A 5,599-nucleotide genomic window follows, 5' to 3' on the forward strand; every position below is an offset into this window, starting at 1 on the left:
TGGTAGCTCGCAATGGTGTAAAAGTAACTAAGTACGTTTACTCAAGTACTGTACTTAAGTACAATTTTGAGGTGCTTTTTCTTTACTGGAGTATTTCCAATTGTCTATACTTTTTTAGTAGTTTAGTTACTAGTTTAGTTTAGTTTACTAGTTTAGTTACTAGTTACTTTGCAGATATAAATTGTTACATTATAAAACATACATTAACCACTTTAGCCCTATTTTATACCTAGGCCATTTGAAATTAGCCGATCTACAAGCTCACAACGCGTCGCATCGCGACGCGTTGTGAGCTTGTAGATCTGCTATTTTCAAACATTTTAGTACTTTTACTTTTGTTACTTTAAGTACATTTTGATACCAATACTTTTTTACTTTTACTCAAGTACATTTCTTATTCCGGACTTTTACTTGTAACAGATTACTCCTGCATTGCAGTGTTGATACTTTTACTTAAGTAAAACATTTGAGTAATTTTTCCACCACAGATGTGATGCATGGCCTTATGTTGTTAATGGTTGTTTTAAAGTCTGAAAATATAGTCATTATTTGGTATTTTATGGAATTCATAAAAAAATACACCATTATGGCTATAAATCCAAAGCACTTCGGATGATTTGTCAAAAGCAACGAGAAGATCAACTAGGATGTCTCTTGTCTTCTGATGTCGCTGTACTGCAATACATCTGAATGACCACTGGGTGGTGCATTAGGCTTATTATACCCACCCACAAGTGGAGGAAAAAGTACTCTCATGTTTCACTTATGTAAAAGTATCAATACTGCAGTGTGGAAATAATGTTACAAGTAAAAGTCTTTCACAAGTTTTCAAATGTCTAAAATGTATACAAATCTTGAGAAAATAGCTGATCTACAAGCTCACAATGTGTCGCATCGCAACGCATTGTGAGCTTGTAGATCAGCTATTTTCAAATGGATGAACTGTATATAGGGCTGAAGTGGTTAATGTTTTGTAATCAAAATCTACAAAGTCACTAACTAAAGTTTTCAAATAATTGTAATGGAGTAAAAGTGCAATATTTGCCTCTGAGATGTAGTGGAGTAGAAGTAAAAGTATTGAAAATTGGAAATACTCAAATAAAGTAAAAAAAAAAAAATCAAAATTGTACTTAAGTACAGTAAATGCGTAAAGGCGTAAATGTAATGAGTTACTTTACGCCACTGCCACCCACTGGCTACTAATGGATCTGTTCAATTTGTTTGTAAGGCTGTTTCCACAAGGTACCCTAGTATCATCTTAAAAAGCAAACAAGATTTTATTTGTTGATTTATTTATGTATTATTTATTTCTCATCTTTTTGGGATAAGGACATCATGACTCCAAGCCCTAGAAAGCGAACGTTGTGTTTCGTTTTGTTCTCCAAACACCCAGAATGAAAGGTAGGGTTAGTGATATTTTTGGGTATTTTTAGTTTTTTGTTAAAAAGGTTAAAGTACTATATTCTGATAATCATTGCTACAGAGCGTTTGTTCGGTCACAGGGGTCTCTCCAGCTCTTTAGGTAGGTGACAACATTTAAGCCAATCAGGAGAGAGCACTGAAAATGTATTTTCTGTTTAATAAAGAGGAGGAGAGACATGGAGACTCCTTTTACTGAACAAACACTCTATAGTAATGAGTACTATCACAATATAGAGCTATTTAACACTTATTTTAACCAAAGTAAATCACTTACCCTACCTTTAAAAAATAAAAATAAATCTCCACCTCTGCATGCAGGGCAGACAATGATTGTCGGGCATTATTACCTGATGATGTTTCATGTACGCTGGTGGCTCGATGATGGCCGTCAAAATGTATTTGTCCACAGACCCCCCCCATCTGCAAATATGTTTGCGCCAGGGACCCCTGTCCCAGATTTGTGTTGTTAAAATGATTCAAATAATATTCAAAAATGTATCACTTTTGTTTTTATTTAATTGAAAATGGCAGATCTACAAGAAAATAGCAGATTTACAAGCTCGTAGGCGGGCTATTTTCAAATATCCGATGCACGTCGGTTTAAAGTGCTCATGTGTCCCATATAGTCACTTCTTTTGGGCTTGTTTTCATAGACCATGGTTGCTTATTTCTCTAGCAGAGAATCTGGCAACACCGGTTCACGGGGAGCCAGCCGCGCTCTTCTCCTCCTCCTCCTCCTGCCTAGTAACAGTATCCAACGCCACCACTGTCCTCCCATCTCTATGGTAACAGAGTAGTGACCCCCTTCCTGCCCCCCCCCCCTTCCCCACATCACCTGCGCCACAGTCCGCACATTGATCCGTTGTCCTCGACAACCCTGACCCCCATTCCATCCCCCCCCACCCCGCCCCCCCCCCCCTGCTGCACTCCAGTCCAGCGCTCCTGAACTGCATGGCACACACGTTTTTTCGTTCACATTCACGGCAACGATTCGTTCAAATGATTCGTTCACGTTCTCGTTCAGTAGCGCTATTTTCTAGTGTTCAAAATTGACTCGAGTAAAAGTACAAAAGTATTGGCATCAAAATATACTTAAAGTACCAAAAGTAAAAGTACTAACATATTTGAAAGTAGCCTAGGTATAAAATAGGGCTAAAGTGGTTAATGTATGTTTTATAATGTGTGTAAAACACCGTCGTGGGAGCGGGGTTTTTTTTACGTCGCGTATGAACGTAACAGTTTCAGAAAGTGAACGAGCTCGTTCACGTTCACGGCAAATGAACTAGTTCTTTTGAACGAATCGATCGTGAACGACACATCACTAACATTTTTGTGGAGGCCTTTTGGGATAGTAAGAAGGGATATTGGAATAGATATTGTGTACCAGAGGCAGAGCAGCGGTTCTCACACTTTTTCATGTTCAAGCATCCCCCATATTGATATGTATTTGGCTATAGGGCTGTCACGATTATGAAATTTACTTGACGATTATTTGTCATACAAATAATTGCGATTAACAACTTAATTGTGTGGCTTTTAGGGCCTTGTAAACAAAAGTTTGCACGGGGCAGACCAGAACTTAAATACACAAAGAAATGACCAATACCAATAATCAAAATAAATAATGCAGTATTGCCAAAATACTCCATATTCGATACTCAATTTTTTTTAAATAAAATAGTGGAAATGGCCGATCTACAAGCTCGCAACATGTTTTGTGCCAGGTCTAATAAGGTCTTTCATTTATATTTCCTCCATCTGTGAATGTTTTTTATTTTTTTGCAGATTAATCAGATTGTACCAACCATACATTCATGAATCACTTTAAAACTGGCCTCCCTATTTTGGCCATGTCATTACAAGAGAATAATATGTTTTTATTTTCCCTCGATGCGATGCATTGGGAGCTTTGTAGATCGGCTATTCTTGCTATTTTAAAAATCTGTGGTCACTTTTTTTTAAATTTTGTATGAGATGTTGTGTACGGGCTCTGGGTCTGATTTAAGCCCTCTATGCCTTGTCGTATAGTGAAAATAGCTGATCCATAAGCTCATAGTGAGCTTGTAGATTGTAGGCCATATTTTATGCTTGCTATTTATGACCATAACATCCAGGGGTGTTTTGAAACCCTTTTTAGGGGTACTGAGGAACCCCTAAATTTCATGTTTACCCCCCAGCATGCCTATTCTGGGGGGAACAATCGCCAAAAAAAATAGCTGATCTACAAGCTCACGTTGTGAACTTAAAGGACGACTTCACCCATAATGAGCATTAGTGAGGACCAATTATATGAAGATTGGTTGAAAATGTCCGAAGTTGTCCTTTAATTGTAGATCGTCTGCAGTTGTATCTCGGGTCCGTCTTACTAAGAATAATTTAAGTGGTTAACAGTGGTGTAAAGTAACTAAGTACATTTACTCAAGTACTGTACTTAAGTACAATTTTGAGTTATGTTTTACTCTACTGGAGTATTTCCCATTTTCAATACTTTTTGTTCTACTCCACTACATCTCAGAGGCAAATATTGTACTTTTACTCCACTACAATCTTTTGAGTTACTAGTTACTTTGCTGGTATAAATTATTACATCATAAAACATACATTAAGCACTTTAGCCCTGTTTTATACCTAGGTTATTTGAAAATAGACGATCTACAAGCTCACAACGCGTCGCTATGAAATTGTAGATCTGCTATTTTCAAACATTTCAGTACTTTTACTTTTGATGAAGTAAGTGTTGAAGGTAGTAAATAACACCAGACTTGTACTTGTAACAGAGTGCTTCCACATTGCAGTATTGATACTTTTACTTTTGATAACTTTTCCTACACTGGTGGTTAATATAATATCCTCGATAATAATGCAGATATGGGAGATATTTTCACCAACAGGCGAAGCCTTATGAACAGACGTTGGAGGCTAGCTGTGTAGTTCCCCCCCCCCCCCCCCCTCCCTCCCCCTCCCCGAGCCGTGAGCGTGTCCGTGCCTAATTCACATCGGTGAGGAATCCCCAGCGGGACGCGGTTTGTTTTGATCAATGCGGGATCTGAGCGGGACGTGATTTGGCCCTCAGCGCGCACATCAATCTAACACGGAGCGGGGTTCAAAAACACTCCTTCTGAAGAACAGCTTTCAAAGTGCTCCTCTCTCTCATCTCATCTACAGCTCGCCCATACATACGCTCTGACGCACACATGCCTCTCTCTCTCTGTGTGTGTGTGTGTGTGTGTGTGTGTGTGTGTGTGTGTGTGTGTGTGTGTGTGTGTGTGTGTGTGTGTGTGTGTGTGTGTGTGTGTGTGTGTGTGTGTGTGTGTGTGTGTGTGTGTGTGTGTGTGTGTGTGTGTGTGTGTGTGTGTGTGTGTGTGTGTGAGAGAACATTCAAGTTTATGCAACCGTCCACCTACCCACCAACACCATTGCTCTCTCACATGAACACAGTACACAGACACAGACACAGTACACAGACACAGTACACACACACACACACACACACACACACACGCGCGCGCGCACACACACACACACACACACACACACACACACACACACACACACACACACACACACACACACACACACACACACACACACACACACACACACACACACACACACACACACACACACACACACACACACACACACACACACACACACACACAGGCACCAGAAACACACCTCACATAAACCAGCAGAGAGAGAGGATGGGGAATTGAAAGTCATTGTCAGATGATGTGGTGAAAGGTAGTTGCTTGTGTAGCTAAACCGTGGCCGGTTGCTAAACGCTGCATTTATATAGTAGCGCTGCGTTTCTCCAAAAGCGCTTTTTACAACAATGTGCATTGTTACGTTCACCCATTCAAGGACCACTTCACACATTTTCCAACCTAATCTTCGTATAATTGGTCCTCACTAATGCTCATGATAATACAGCAAAAAGATTTCATGTTGGAACGTTTTTCACACATTTTCAAATATAAAAAATTGCAGAAATTGATGATCTACAAGTTTACAACGCGTCACAAAGTGACGCGTTGTAAGCTTGTAGATCATCAATTTCTGCTATTTTTTACATGTATAAAATGATTATACGTCTAGCGGACCTGTAGACAGCGGTTCCGGTAGGAGACACAAAGGAGACTCTTTGTGTCTCCTTCCAGAACCGCTGCCGTTCATC

The sequence above is a fragment of the Gymnoscopelus braueri genome, assembly GCF_963280865.1.
Source record: "Gymnoscopelus braueri genome assembly, chromosome: 13".
NCBI classification, from domain to species: Eukaryota; Metazoa; Chordata; class Actinopteri; order Myctophiformes; family Myctophidae; genus Gymnoscopelus; species Gymnoscopelus braueri.